The 16153-nt window shown below is 46.3% G+C and overlaps 1 protein-coding gene and 2 pseudogenes across 3 annotated transcripts in view; 2 read left to right on the forward strand and 1 right to left on the reverse strand.

Moving 5' to 3' along the window:
- trafd1 (TRAF-type zinc finger domain containing 1) overlaps positions 1 to 10291 on the reverse strand; it is a 52732-nt gene extending 42441 nt beyond the window's left edge. Inside the window, exon 1 of one of the 3 annotated variants that reach the window (XM_070887934.1) lies at positions 10027 to 10291. The gene's annotated coding sequence lies outside the window, so the exon portion shown is untranslated. Of the gene's footprint in view, positions 1 to 5577; positions 5603 to 10026 lie in introns of those variants that run through there. The other 2 variants (XM_070887936.1, XM_070887935.1) reach the window with 2 other exon arrangements.
- A 2937-nt stretch (positions 10292 to 13228) lies between these two features.
- LOC139270005 (U2 spliceosomal RNA) lies at positions 13229 to 13458 on the forward strand (annotated as a pseudogene).
- Positions 13459 to 13592: 134 nt separating this feature from the next.
- Positions 13593 to 13823, forward strand: LOC139270010 (U2 spliceosomal RNA; annotated as a pseudogene).
- The last annotated feature ends 2330 nt before the right edge of the window (positions 13824 to 16153 follow it).

Consider the following 16153-nt stretch of genomic DNA (forward strand, 5'->3'; position numbering starts at 1 on the left):
ACTGGTCTATAGTTTCCTGCATTTTGTCTGCCTCCTTTTTTTAAAACAGGGGCATTACATTTGAAGTTTTCCAATCTGCTGGGACCGCCCAGAATCCAAGAAATTTTGATAAATTACAACCAATGCATCCACAATCCCTGCCGCTACTTCTCTTAAGACCCTAGGATGCAATCCATCCGGTCCAGGGGATTTATCTGTCTTTAGTCCCATTATCTTATTGAGTACTGTTGTGTATCTGTAAAGCTTGCGCTCCCATGTTCCGCCACCAGGGAGCGCGTCCCCTGAAGTCCCAAGGGATCCCAGCATCCCTTGGGAGCACTGAATATAAGCCAGCCCCGAAGGCCTGTTCCTCACTCTGGAGTGTCTTAATAAAGACTGAGGTCACTGTTACTTTAACCTCCGTGTGCAGTCTCAACTGTGTTAGGAACACGATAACTGGCAACGAGAATATGAATCCAACGCAAAGCTGCAGCAAACTGTGGGCATCCTGGAGAAGTTCTCGGAGGGGGAGGACTGGGAAGCCTATGTCGAACGGCTAGACTAATACTTTGTAGCCAATGAGCTGGACCGAGAAGGAAGCGCTGCAAAAAGGAGAGCAGTACTCCTCACGGTCTGCGGGGCACTGACCTACAACCTCATGAAGAATCTGCTGACTCCGTTGAAACCCACAGATAAGTTATATGAGGAGCTGTGTACACTGGTTCGGGAGCATCTTAACCCAAGGGAGAGCGTGCTAATGGCGAGGTATCGGTTCTGCACGTGCCAGCGATCTGAAGGTCAGGAAGTGGCGAGCTACGTCGCCGAGCTAAGGCGACCAGCAGGACAATGTGAGTTTGATGGCTACCTGGAGCAGATGCTCAGACTTTTTTGTACTGGGCACTGGCCACGAGACCATCCTACGAAAACATTTGACTGTAGAGACACCGACCCTCAGTAAGTCCATTGCGATAGCACAGGCGTTTACGTTCACCAGTGATAACACCAAACAAATCTCTCAGCACACAAGTGCTAGCAATGTTCATAAATTAACTGGAACTGTGTTTGCGAGCAGAAATGTACAGGGCAGAAACCACGAGTCTGCAACTGCCAGCAGGCCTCAGGTGACTTGGATGACTCAGAGTCCGCAACAAAGGATGAATGCAAGGCACTTCACACCTTGTTGGCGTTGTGGAGGCTTCCATTCAGCCTATTCATGCCGCTTCAAAGGGTATGTTTGCAAGAGCTGTGGAACAATGGGGCACCTCCAACGAGCTTGCAGACGAGATGCAAGCTCTGCAAAACCTGCTAACCACCACGTGGCCGAGGAAGATCGGTTCATGGTGGATCAAAGCAATTTCGAGCCTGAGAGAGAGAAGGCAGATGCTGAAGTACATAGGGTGCACACATTTGACACGAAATGTCCACCTATAATGCTCAATGTAAAATTGAATGGCTTACCCGTAGCCATGGAACTGGACACTGGCGCTAGCCAATCCATCATGAGTAAAAAGATGTTTGAGAGATTGTGGTGCAACAAGGCACTCAGACCAGCCCTGAGCCCCATCCACATGAAACTGAGAACATACACCAAAGAGCTTATCACTGTCCTGTGCAGCGCCATGGTCAAGGTCACCTATGAGGGCACGGTGCACGAACTGCCACTCTGGATTGTTCCAGGCGATGGCCCCACACTGCTTGGAAGGAGCTGGCTGGGCAAAATCCGCTGGAACTGGGATGACATCCAAGCGCTATCACATGTCGATGAGGCCTCATGTACCCAGGTTCTGAACAAATTTCCTTCCCTTTTTGAGCCAGGCATTGGAAACTTTTCTGGGGCAAAGGTGCGGATCCACTTGGTCCTAGAGGCACGACCCAGCCACCTCAAGGCGCGAGCGGTATCTCACATGATGAGGGAGAGAGTGGAAATCGAGCTGGACAGGCTGTAACGCGAGGGCATCATCTCCCCCGTGGAATTCAGCAAGTGGGCCAGCCAGATTGTTCCAGTACTCAAAAGTGATGGCACAGTCAGGATTTGCAGCGATTATAAAGTAGCTATTAATCGTTTCTCGCTACAGGACCAATACCCGCTACCTAAGGCAGACGACCTATTTGCGACGCTGGCAGGAGGCAAGACGTTCACCAAGCTCGACCTGACTTCGGCCTACATGACGCAGGAGCTGGAGGAGTCTTCGAAGGGCCTCACTGCATCAACAGGCACAAGGGACTGTTTATCTACAACAGGTGCCCATTTGGAATTCAGTCGGCTGCAGCGATCTTCCAGAGAAACATGGAGCGCCTACTCAAGTCGGTACCACGCACGATGGTTTTTCAGGAAGACATATTGGACACGGGTCGGGACACCGTCGAGCACCTACAAAACCTGGCGGAGGTCCTCCAGCGACTGGATCGCGTAGGGCTGCAGCTGAAGAGTTCAAAATGCGTCTTCATGGCAACAGAAGTGGAGTTTTTGGGGAGAAAGATCGCGGCGGACAGCATTCGGCCCACAAATGCCAAGACGGAGGCTATCAGGAACGCACCCAGGCCACAAAACGTCACGGAGCTGCGGTCGTTCCTGGGACTCAACTATTGTGGTAACTTCCTACCGGGGTTAAGCACCCTCTTAGAGCCCCTACATGTGTTATTGCTAAAGGTGAGAACTGGGTATGGGAAAAAAAAAACAAGTAATTGCTTTTGTGGAAGCCAGAAACATTTTATGCTCCAACAAGCTGCTTGTATTGTATAACCCGTGTAAAAGACTTGTGCTAGCACGTGATGCGTCGTCGTACGGAGTCGGGGGTGTATTACAACAAGCTAACGTTGCGGGCAAGTTGCAACCTGTCGCCTATGCCTCCAGGAGCTTGTCTAAGGCCGAGAGGGCCTACAGCATGATTGAGAAAGAGGCATTAGCGTGTGCGTCCGGGGTGAAGAAAATGCATCATTACCTGTTTGGCCTCAAATTTGAGCCGATCACAAACCCCTCGTATCCCTGTTCGCTGAAAACAAGGGGATAAATACTAATGCCTCAGCCCGCATACAAAGGCTGGCAGGCACTCATGCTATCAGCATATAACTATACTATCCACCACAGGCCAGACACCGAAAACTGTGCGGATGCTCTGTCGGCTACCATTGCCCACCACGGGGGTGGAAATGATGCAGCCTGCAAACTTGTTGATGGTGGCGCAGCCCGCAGACTTGTTGGTCATGAAAACGTTTGAAAATGACAAATCACCTGTCATGGCCTGCCAGATTAAGACTTGGGACCAGCCAAGATCCTCTGCTGTCCCTAGTAAAAAACTGTGTACTGCATGGGAGCTGGGCCAGCATCCTCGTTGAAATGCAAGAGCTAATCAAGCTGTTCCAGCGGCGAAAGGACGAGCTGTCCATTCAGGCAGACTGCCTGCTGTGGGGTAACCGTGTAGTGCTACCCAAAAAGGGCTGGGAGACGTTCATCTCGGATCTCCACAGCACACACTCTGGTATAGTAATGATGAAAACGATAGCCAGATCCCACATGTGGTGGCCCGGTCTCAACTCTGATTTAAGAGTCTTGTGTACGGCAATGCAGCGTATGTGCTCAGTTGAGCAACGCGCTCAGATAGGCACCACTAAGTTTGCGGTCCTGGCCCTCCAGACCATGGTCGAGGATCCATGTCGACTATGTGGGCCCGTTTCTCGGTAAAATGTTCCTGGTGGTGATGGATGCTTTTTCAAAATGGATTGAATGTGAAATAATGTCGAGAAGCACCGCCACCGTTGAAAGCCTGAGGGCCATGTTTGCCACCCACGGCCTGCCTGACATACTGGTCAGTGACAACGGGCCATGTTTCACCAGTGCCGAATTTAAAGAATTCATGACCCGCATTGGGATCAACCGTGTCATCTTGGCCCCATTTAAACCAGCCTCCAATGGGCAGGCAGAGGGGCAGCACAAACAATCAAACAACCTCAAACGAGCACAGAAGGCTCACTCCAAACCCGCCTGTCCTGAGTACTGCTCAGCTACCACACGAGACCCCACTCGCTCACAGGGGTGCCCCCGGCTGAGCTACTCATGAAAAGGACACTTAAACCAGACTCTCGCTGGTTCACCCCAACCTGCATGATCAGGTAGAGAGCAGGCGGCAGCAACAAAATGTAAACGATGGTCGCGCCACTGTGTCACGGGAAATTGATCTGAATGATCCTGTGTATGTGCTAAACTATGGACATGGTCCCAAGTGGATTGCGGGCACGGTGATAGCTAAAGAAGGGAGTAGTGTGTTTGTAGTCAAACTAGACAACGGACAAATTTGCAGAATGCACCTGGACCAAACGAGGCTGCGGTTCACAGACTGCCCTGAACAACCTACAGCAGACACCACCTTTTTCGAGCCCACAACACACACCCAAAAGATCAGCGACACCACCCCGGACCAGGAAATCGAACCCATCATACCCAACAGCCCAGCAAGGCCAGGCTCACCCAGCAGCCCTGCAGGGCCAACAACACACCAGTCCAGCGAGGGCACAGCCAACACACCAGAATAGACATTTGTACCGAGGCAGTCCACCAGGGAAAAAAAGGCTCCCGACCGCCTCACTTTGTAAATAGTTTTCATTTTAATTTGGGGGGGGGGGGGGGGGAAAGTGATATTGTGCATCTGTAAAGCATGCACTCAATTCAAGGGATCCCAGCATCCCTTGGGAGCACTGTATATAAGCCGGCCCCTAAGGCCTGTTCTTCACTCTGGAGTGTCTTAATAAAGATTGAGGTCACTGTTACTTTAACCTCCCTTTGTGCAGTCTCAATTATGTTCGGATAAGTACCACCTCCTTCGTGATTGTGATTATGTTAAGTGCAAAGATGACAACTCATGGACTTGAACAGTTAGCCTCACCAATGATTTTTTTTTTTAAATCTCTCCCCTATTTCACTCTACTACACACTTTCCCCAGCAAGCCCAGCTGGACCTCTTTTCTGCCAATGTTAATCTACAACCAACTTCTTAGAAATTAATGAAAGAAGCCTTGGTGTGGCTTCCGCTTACCCTCCGAAAGGTAATCTCCACTCAATGCCTCCAGAGTGGCTGAGACATTAAACTCAATATAAGGTATCAACAGGCACAAATCCACACCCTGTCAGTCTGTGACAAGCACATTGTCGTTTCAACAAGCTATGCCAATATGCTGGCCAGGCAACCAAAGAAACTACTGTATCTACAAATTCTTAGTGCTGCAAGTGTGTTTAAAACCCCATCATCCAAGCTTAAGAATCTCCAGAGTAAGCTACTGAGGAATCACAGGTAGAATTTCTGTTTACCTGAAATGCCTTCCCTTACATAATAGCCAACTACAGAGCTTCCTGGCCAAGGACAACAATTCTACCTAACTGCAGGTTCAGTACAGTCAACATTGTAGTTACCTGCAACTATGTTTGCTGGTCACTGACAATCATCCATCCAACTACATATATTACAGTAACGAAACCATCCACCATGAGTCACTTCCTGCCCTGGCAGAGATTCTTCTCTCAAGAATGTCACAGGCGTTAGCCCCTTTTCATGACTAACATACAAACGCCATCACCTCTAAGTAATAAAAATGAGCACAACTTACACAATCAGCACTTCTGCTTTCAGTTTCAATTCACGGGAAATTCAGCTTTGTGAACTCAGCAGAACTTCCTGGCTCCATTCCAAGAACATTGATTCAGAGCAGCAGCACCCCACCGTCCTTGAAATTCCAAAGTATCCAAAAGAACCAATACAGACCACCCACTGTAACAATACCTAAAGGATTACTGAGAACCTGTATTTCAGAGTTGTCAATATTTAAAAGGCTCACTCCATAAGGATCATGTTTAGCACACAAAAAGACTTGACGGTTTCATATTACTCTATAAAAGTCTTCAAGGTTTTGTGCTATAGGATCTTGATAATCCTGTGTGCAATTACACTTAGTTATCTAATTAAGAAGAAGTTTCTACCATCTTAAAGATTTAACAGATCAAAGGAACAATCCAAGAGACCAATAAAAGTTTCTGCTGGTTTTATGCCAGTATCTTTGGTCATTCTAAATGAAACGTTATTACATCATTCATTATGCTAATTGTATCAAGTCAGTTGGTGACACACATGTAGAAGGAAAATAAAGTAGCTGGTATAAGGGATTTGGCCTTAGTCCCTGCATCTCCTTTGATGGATTGAGCCCCATTCGTGTTCTATACTCGTGCAGGGTGAAGGTGTCAGTAACATTACCACTGCTTAGCTCCGACGGCTCGCTGGGTGATGCATCACCTGATACTGAGTCATAAAGACCAGGTAGGTCGTAGTTTTAATCTTGGGTCTGTGCTGAATTTGACATTCTCAGCTGAGGTGGCAGGAAGGCACTAGAATTAGCCTCAGTAACTCTGGCGTAAAAAGAGTTTCAATAAAAGAAAATCAACCAATTTTTCTCCCATAGACAGGCTAAGTGAGTGGGCAAAAATTTGGCAGATGGAGCAGAATGTTGGAAAGTGAGGTCATGCATTTTGGCAGAAAAAAAAATCAAAGAGCAAGTTATTATTTAAATGGAGAAAGATTGCAAAGTGTTGCAGTCCAGCGGGACCTGGGAGTACTTGTGCATGAAATGCAAACGGTTAGTATACAGGTACAGCAAGTGATCAGGAAGGCCAATGGAATCTTGGCCTTTATTGCAAAGGGGATGGAGTATAAAAGCAGGGAAGTCTTGCTACAGTTAGACAGGGTATTGGTGAGGCCACACCTGGAATACTGCGTGCAGTTTTGGTTTCCATATTTACGAAAGGATATACTTACTTTGGAGGCAGTTCAGAGAGCTTCACTCGGTGGATTCCAGAGATGATTTAGATTAATGATTTAGACGAAGAAATTGAGTGTAATTTCTCCAAGTTTGTGGATGACACTAAGCTGGGTGGCAGTGTGAGCTGTGAGGAGGATGCCAAGAGGCTGCAGGGTGACTTGGACAGGTTAGGCGAGTGGGCAAATGCATGGCAGATGAAGTATAATGTAGATAAATGTGAGGTTATTCACTTTGGTGGCAAAAACAGGAAGGCAGAATATTATCTGAATGGTGACAGATTAGGAAAAGGAGAGGTGCAACGAGACCTGCGCGTCATGGTACATCAGTCATTGAAAGTTGGCATGCAGGTACAGCAAGCGGTGAAGGAGGCAAATGACATGTTGGCCTTCATAGCAAGAGGATTTGAGTATAGGAGCAGGGAGGTCTTACTGCAGTTGTACAGGGCCTTGGTGAGGTCACAGCTTGAATATTGTGTATAGTTTTGGTCTCCTAATCTGAGGAAGGACATTCTTGGTTTTGAGGGAGTGCAGTGAAGGTTCACCAGACTGATTCCCGGGATAGCAGGACTGATATATGGAGACAGACTGGATCGACTAGGCTTATATTCACTGGAATTTAGAAGAATGAGAGGGGATCTCATAGAAGCATATAAAATTCTGACGGGATTGGACAGGTTAGATGCAGGAAAATGTTCCCGATGTTGGGGAAGTTCAGAACCAGGGGTCACAGTCTAAGGATAAGGGGTAAGCCACTTAGGACCGAGATGAGGAGAAACTTCTTCACTCAGAGAATGGTGAACCTGTGGAATTCTCTACCACAGAAAGTTGTTGAGGCCAGTTCGCTAAGATATATTCAAAAGGGAATTAGATGTGGTCCTTATGGCTAAAGAGATCAAGGGGTATGGAGAGAAAGCAGGAATAGGGAACTGAAGTTGCATGATCAGCCATGGCCTACTCCTGCATCTATTTTCTATGCGTCTATGAGGGGGTTGACTTATGAGGAACGGTTGAGGAGGTTGGGCCTCTACTCATTGGAATTCAGAAGAATGAGAGGTGATCTTATCGAAACGTACAAGATTATGAGGGGGCTTGACAAGGTGGACGCCGAGAGGATATTTCCACTGATAGGGGAGACTAGAACTAGGGGGCATAATCTTAGAATAAGGGACCGCCCATTTACAACTGAGACGAGGAGGAATTTCTTCTCTCAGAAGGTTGTAAATCTGTGGAATTCGCTGCCTCGGAGAGCTGTGGAAGCCAGGACATTGAATAAATTTAAGACAGATATAGACAGCTTCTTAACCAATAAGTGATTAAGGGGTTATAGGGAGCGGGCAGGGAAGTGGACCCGAGTCTATGATCGGATTAGCCATGATCGCATTAAATGGCGGAGCAGGCTCGAGGGGCCGTATGGCCAACTCCCGCTCCTATTTCTTATGTTCTTCTGTCTTTTCATAAAAGATGCAGTCTCATGCTAGGGTACAGTTTGTTAAGCAACAAATGTGCTCCAATACATTGACCAAACAGGCTCACAATGTACCCTCGTTTTTTTTGTGCGAGGTACCTTTAAGTTTGCTGTGCGGCCAGGCACGCAGATTTTTAGAGGGAGCAGCTTGCAAGCGGCCTTTGCGGTACCAATTCAAAGATTCATGCAAGGGGTAAGACAGATGAAGTTGGCTGCATACTTTAAAAAATAAAATTGGGATTCAGTGAGACCTATTCTCTGAATGACTGTTTTAAAAGTAGAAGAAAAAAGTGGGAGAGAATCAATGTACAGACTGTGGACAATTCCAGAGCTGGGAGGCACAGTCCATTGTTCTTCAAACAGGAAACATTACAGCTATAACTGTAAAATGCACTGTATGTACAGATAGATACGGCTTGGATGCAGTTCTTTAAATTGACATTGGAAATATATAATTTCCTTTCTGTAGTTGCTGAAGTAGGGGCTGTGCAAATATTTGTGGGTGTAATCAATCTGTTTTTTAGACCCATCATTTTCCTGAACACGTTTTCAATTTGCTGAATGTAGAAAATACTCAGCAAATAATAAGATAGTACAGAATTTTCAATTAAACTTAGGATTGGTAATAAACTGTCAGAGGATGCCCTTGCTATGTAACCTAGAGTCTAGATTCAAATAGTAACTTTCAAAACAGAATTGAATAAATACTTGAAGGAGAAAAAAATTGCAGGGATATGGGGAAAGAGCAGGGGGAATGGGACTAACTGTACTGCTCTTCGAAAGAGCAAGTGCAGACTCGAAGGGGCCAAATGGCCTCCTTCTGTGCCATGATTCTATAATGTTAAGCAATGAAATAGCAGTTATATAAATCTGAAAACAAGTGCTCCACAATTAGACATTCTGCATGCAACTTTGCAAGTAGAAATTTGCACAAGTAGTTCTGACAGTAGAAATCTATGAAATAACCAGTTGCAAACCAAAAACAAACTTGCCAAAAAAGTGACACTAGCACGAGTATGAATTCAGTTACAGGAATGAGTTTACACTGTACATCACACACTAATTCACCTAATCAACATCACAAAAAAAAGATTATCTGGTCATTATCACATTGCTGCTTGTGGGAGCTTGCTGTGCGCAAATTGGCTACCGCTTTTCCTACATTACAACAATGACCACACTTCAACAGTGCTTCATTGGCTGCACAAGCGCTTTGGGACATCGCGAGGTCATGAAAGGCGCTACATAAATGCAAGTCTTTCTTTCTTTAAAAACCAAAACAAAATGTACTCGGATGTTACTCATCGCAAAAACATTCAAATAAAATTAGACGATTGAAATAAGATTTAAAAGCCAAGTCAACGATTGAAATGGTGCACTTTGGAAGTCCCTGAGATTGTTCCACCAATTACGTCACCTGAACCAGCCCAATAATGGTTCCCTTCTAACGTCACTGCTGGAACCAGTCATCGACAACAGGGAAGCTTTCAAAGAATTGAACCCTTTGAGATTCTCCAGCTTGTAAATTAAAAAAGAAAACTTAAAATTATTAGAACAATTTATTGGTTTCTGGGGTGGAGAATTCCGATTTGAGTTTTAACTTTCTGGTCACATTAACTCCCCGACAAAAAGATTTTTTTTAAATTTTTGTCGGGATATTCGCGTTTCAGTTTCTTTTTAAAATAAAATAGATTCTCGTTATTTATATATGAATGCTTAAAGCCGATTGGTTTTGGGTGGCCCAGGGAGCCGCCGGGCGGAAGCGGCCGCTCACTCACTCACCGTCCTCGGCCGAAGCCCCCTCAGAGAGTCCAGTGTGTGTGAGGAGAGGGGCTGAGGAGAATAAAATAATCCAAACAAGGCCCAGGACACCAGAGAAAGCCTCTCGCGTCTCTACGCCATCATTTTCCCAAGAGTCCGTCCGGTCGCAGGAGGCGACATTTCTTGGTCAAATGGCCGGGTGCCGGCTGGCTGTCCGCCGCAGCGCTCTCCGGGGCTTCTCGCTGTTTTCTCACCTCAGCATCAACGCAACCACAGGCACAGCGGAGGACCCGGTCCCGCCCCCGCCCGCCGCTCGCTGGCCCGACCCATTGCCTTCCCGGCTACGCGATAGGTTCGTCTTCACGTCAATCACCCCGAGAGCAGTCCCGCCTCCACCCCGCCGCTCGTTGGCCCAACCCCTTGAGCATTTCTGCAAAAGCGATAGGCTTGTCCCCACTTCAATCAGCGTGAGGGCAAACTCGCCGCTCGTTGGCCCAACCCCTTGAGACTTTCTGCAAAGCGGTCGGCTTGTCAATCAGCGGGAAGGAAGACCCGCCTCTACCCTGCCGCTCGTTGGCCCAACCGCTTGCCATCCCGGCGAAGCGATAGGCTCGCCTTCATGTCAATCACTGTGAGAGCAGTCTCGTCCCCGCCCCGCCGCTCGTTTGCCCAAACCCTTGACATCTCTGCAAAACGAAAGGCTCGTCTCCATGTCAATCACCGTGACTGCCTATAATGATGATGACCCCTCCCTCATCTCCCGAAACGACAACGGCGCTTACAAGGTCAAGATGGTATTGTGTCGAACACTGTCGACCTGCTTCGGTGCTGAGCACTCAAGGCTGGGAGGTGTCTATTTTTTTATTTCCTAATTACCCATCCCTAATTGCCCTTGACAAGGAGGTGGTGAGCCGCCTTATTGAACCTTGATATTGGAAATCTGAAATAAAAGCAGAAAACACTGGAAATTTCTTTATTCATTCATGGAATGTGGGCATCCCCAGCAAGACCAGCATTTATTGCCCATCCCTAATTGCCCTTAACTGAGTAGCTTGCTAGGCCATTTCAGAGGGCAGTGGGATAAGGAGTCGCATATAGGCCAGATCAGATAAGGTTGGCAGATTTCCTTTCCGAAAGGACATGAGTGAACCAGATGGGTTTTTACGATTATCTGACAATTACTGATACTAGCTTTTTATTTCCAGATTTATTTAATTAATTGAATTTAAGCTCCCCAGCTGCTGTGGTGGGATTCTGAACTCCTGTCCCCGGATCATTAGCCAAGGCCTCTGAATTACTAATACAAAAGCTAAACTGGTTGTCAGACAGAAAGCAAAGAGTAGGAGTAAATGGATACTTTTCAGAATGGCAGGCGGTGACGAGTGGGGTATCGCAAGATTCTGTGCTGGGGCCCCAGCTGTTTACACTGTTTACACGATACATTAATGATTTAGACGAGGGGATTAAATGTAGTATCTCCAAATTTGCGGATGACACGAAGTTGGGTGGCAGTGAGAGCTGCGAGGAGGATGCTATGAGGCTGCAGAGCGACTTGGATAGGTTAGGTGAGTGGGCAAATGCATGGCAGATGAAGTATAATGTGGATAAATGTGAGGTTATCCACTTTGGTGGTAAAAACAGAGAGACAGATTATTATCTGAATGGTGACAGATTAGGAAAAAGGGAAGTGCAACGAGACTGGGTGTCATGGTACATCAGTCATTAAAGGTTGGCATGCAGGTACAGCAGGTGGTTAAGAAAGCAAATGGCATGTTGGCCTTCATAGCGAGGGGATTTGAGTACAGGGGCAGGGAGATGTTGCTACAGTTGTACAGGGCCTTGGTGAGGCCACACCTGGAGTATTGTGTACAGTTTTGGTCTCCTAACCTGAGGAAGGACATTCTTGCTATTGAGGGAGTGCAGCGAAGGTTCACCAGACTGATTCCCGGGATGGCGGGACTGACCTATCAAGAAAGACTGGATCAACTGGGCTTGTATTCACTGGAGTTCAGAAGAATGAGAGGGGTTCTCATAGAAACGTTTAAAATTCTGATGGGTTTAGACAGGTTAGATGCAGGAAGAATGTTCCCAATGTTGGGGAAGTCCAGAACCAGAGGTCACAGTCTAAGGATAAGGGGTAAGCCATTTAGGACCGAGATGAGGAGAAACTTCTTCATCCAGAGAGTGGTGAACCTGTGGAATTCTCTACCACAGAAAGTTGTTGAGGCCAATTCACTAAATATATTCAAAAAGGAGTTAGATGTAGTCCTTACTACTAGGGGGATCAAGGGGTATGGCGAGAAAGCAGGAATGGGGTACTGAAGTTGCATGTTCAGCCATGAACTCATTGAATGGCGGTGCAGGCTAGAAGGGCCGAATGGCCTACTCCTGCACCTATTTTCTATGTTAAATACTACGGATGCTGGAATCGGAAATAAAAACTGAAAATGCTGGCAATCTCAGCGGGTCAGGGCGCATCTGTGGAGAAAAAAAAAGTTAATGTATCGGGTCGATGACCCTTCATCAGAACTGGCGAATGTTCGAAAAGAACATTTTCTTAAGAAGCACTTAAAGGGGGAGGGGAAGAAAGAACAAAAGGGAAGGTCTGTGATGGGGTGGAAGGGAGGAGAGATCAGAGAGACAAAAGAGATGATGGGCCGATTTGAAATGGCAATGGACGCAGTTAGAAAAAGGTTAGTCCAGGTGAAACAGCGATTTATTTCTACTTCTTTCAATTTAGTATAGTGTATTCGCTGCTCATGATGTGATCTCCTCTACCTTGGGGAGACCAAGCATAGATTGGATGACCGCTTTGCAGAACACATCCGTTCCGTCCATAAGTGTGACCCTGAGCTTCTGGTCGCATATCGCTTCTCGGCCTTAGATCTGCATAACTAACCTGACCAGCCACCATGACGTCCGGGTGGTTTCTCCCTGGTCAGGAAGGTATATGCTTACATTTTTGTAAACAGGAGGTGGGTGGGATTGGTGACCCATCCACCTCTACGGAGGTGTGTGGGGGACCTGACCCATCCACCTCCATGGCACGAACCTGGTATTGCAGTACTTCCAGGAACGGTGCAGTGGCTCTAGGCCTTTTGGCTAAGAGCATTGGCGCAGAGTGATCCTTGACTGGTGCAGGGTGACCTCTGGCGTTTGACAAAGAATTGTAACGATTGGATAACGATTGGACATGAATTTAAAAAAAAAAAAAAAAAAAAAAATCGCTTCTCGGCCTTTTGGCTAAGATCTGCATAACTAACCTGACCAGCCACCATGACTTCCGGGTGGTTTCTCCCTGGTCAGGAAGGTATATGCTTACATTTTTGTAAACAGGAGGTGGGTGGGATTGGTGACCCATCCACCTCTACGGAGGTGTGTGGGGGACCTGACCCATCCACCTCCATGGCACGAACCTGGTATTGCAGTACTTCCAGGAACGGTGCAGTGGCTCTAGGCCTTTTGGCTAAGAGCATTGGCGCAGAGTGATCCTTGACTGGTGCAGGGTGACCTCTGGCGTTTGACAAAGAATTGTAACGATTGGATAACGATTGGACATGAATTTAAAAAAAAAAAAAAAAAAAAAAATCGCTTCTCGGCCTTTTGGCTAAGATCTGCATAACTAACCTGACCAGCCACCATGACTTCCGGGTGGTTTCTCCCTGGTCAGGAAGGTATATGCTTACATTTTTGTAAACAGGAGGTGGGTGGGATGGCTTGACCCATCCACCTCCACGGAGGTGTGTGGGGGACCTGACCCATCCACCTCCATGGCACGAACCTGGTATTGCAGTACTTCCAGGAACGGTGCAGTGGCTCTAGGCCTTTTGGCTAAGAGCATTGGCGCAGAGTGATCCTTGACTGGTGCAGGGTGACCTCTGGCGTTTGACAAAGAATTGGAACGATTGGAACGATTGGACACGAATAAAATAAAAAAAATTTAAAAAAAAATCACTTTAATTCTTCACTCACACTCTGATATCTCCATCCTCGGACTGTTCCAATGAAGCTCAGCGTAAGCTCGAGGAACAACACCTCATCTTTCATTTATGCACTTTACAGCCTTCTGGACTCAACATCGAGTTCAACAATTTCAGAGCATAACCTCTGCCCATCTTTGGCTCCCTTCCCCCCTCCCCACTCAAGCTAATGTTTTTTTTCTCTTTGTCTCCAATGGCAGCTGGTCATTATTCTGCCATTCACACCCTAGCTAGACTAACCTTTTTCTAACTGCGGCCATTACCATTTCAATTCGGCCCATCATCCCGTTTGTCTCTCTAATCTCTCCTGTCTTCCATCCTATCACAGACCTTCCCTTTTGTTCTTCCCCTCCTCCTTTCAGTGATCCTTGTGTTCTTTTCGAACGTTAGCCAGTTCTGACGAAGGGTCGTCGACCCAAAGCGTTAACTCTGTTTTTCTCTCCACAAATTCTGCCTGACCCGCTGAGATTGCCTGCATTTTCTGTTTTTACCTCTGGATTACTAGTCTAGTAACATAACCACTATGCTACTGTACCCCCAAATACTCAGCAGGTCAGGCAGCATCTGTGGGAAAAGAAACCTTGTTAACATGTCAGGTTGTTGACCTTTTATCAGAAGCACAGGCATGGCCCTCTATTAGTCTATGATAATATTAGTATCAGGCAAAAATAAATTACTGTAGTTTCCACTGTTAAAAAAAAGTTAATCATCCTAGTGTGCGTTGCGGAATATCATCACTTCGGTCATAATATCACAATAATAGACAACCAAGCTGCTCCTTGGCATCAAACTCGGGTTTACCCTATGATTGGGATTGTTTTCCCTTTTTTTCAAGTTTACCCCCCAAAGCATTGATACCTACAGGGGTGTAGTTCCACAGGCTCCAGTAGTCCTGCTGTTGGCACACTCACATGGTTATTATTCATTTTTGAACCAACAGGGAATATTAGCAATCTGTTCCAACATGGAGGATGACACAGCCCAGTTCCCAAAGTCCTCAACTTTCATCCGCACACATGCATATGCCTTGTGATTTTTATATGCATTCACGGGATGTGGGCATCGCTGGTAAGGCCAGCATTTATTGCCCTTGAGAAGGTGGTGGTGATACATCTTTGTAGCGGTCTAGTACAACTGAGTGCCATTTCAGAGGGCAGTTAAGAGTCAACCACATTGCTGTGCCAGACCAGGTAAGGACGGCAGATTTCCTTCCCTAAAGGACATTAGTGAACCAGATGGATTTTTACGAAAATCCAGTAGGTACTTGGTCACCATTAGTGACTAGCTTTTTATTCCAGATTTATATAATTAACTGAATTTAAATTCCACAGCTGTCGTGGTCTCTGTATCATTAGTCCAGGCCTCTGCATTACTAGTCCAGTAACATAACCACTATGCTACCATACCCATATATATGATATGGTGCTGAGCCACCAATTTTGTCCCAGGTTTGATCCCTGGTGGCTGAGTTTTCTGATCTTAGGGCACGATCGCTGTTCTAAGATCAGAAACCTCAGCCCACCAGGGAACAAACCTGGGACAATATTAATGGCTCAGTGCTATATCATGAGGTACATTTATCCACTGAGACAGTGTTGTATTAAAGATCTGAATTTTGTTTCTTCCTAATCTTTCCTCCAGTGAGAACAAGTTTAATTATATGAATCTACAACAACAACTACAACTTGCATTTATATAGTGCCTTTAATGTTGTAAAACGTCTCAAGGTGCTTCACAGGAATTTTATCAAACAAAATTTGACACTGAGCCACATAAGGAGATATTAGGACAGGTGACCAAAAGCTTGGTCAAAGAGGTAGGTTTAAAGGAGGTGAGGCAGAGAGGTTTAGGGAGGAAATTCCAGAGCTTAAAGCCTAGTCAGCAGAAGGCACGACCGCCTATGCTGGAGCGATGAAAAATGGGTATGTGCAAGATGCCAGAATTGGAGGAGCGCAGAGATCTATCATCACGATTTAATGTTTTGTATACCAGAATCATCTATGTTGCCAGTCTGCCAATGGTTCACTATCTTGCTGCATGGCTATATAAAATTGTATATGTACAATGTAATTTTTCACATCTACTGCAGAGATCTGTGGAAGATTGCCCAATCATCATAGAAACATATAAACATAGAAAATAGGTGCAGGAGTAGGCCATTCGGCCCT

Source organism: Pristiophorus japonicus, chromosome 8, assembly GCF_044704955.1.
Source record: "Pristiophorus japonicus isolate sPriJap1 chromosome 8, sPriJap1.hap1, whole genome shotgun sequence".
Taxonomy (NCBI): domain Eukaryota; kingdom Metazoa; phylum Chordata; class Chondrichthyes; family Pristiophoridae; genus Pristiophorus; species Pristiophorus japonicus.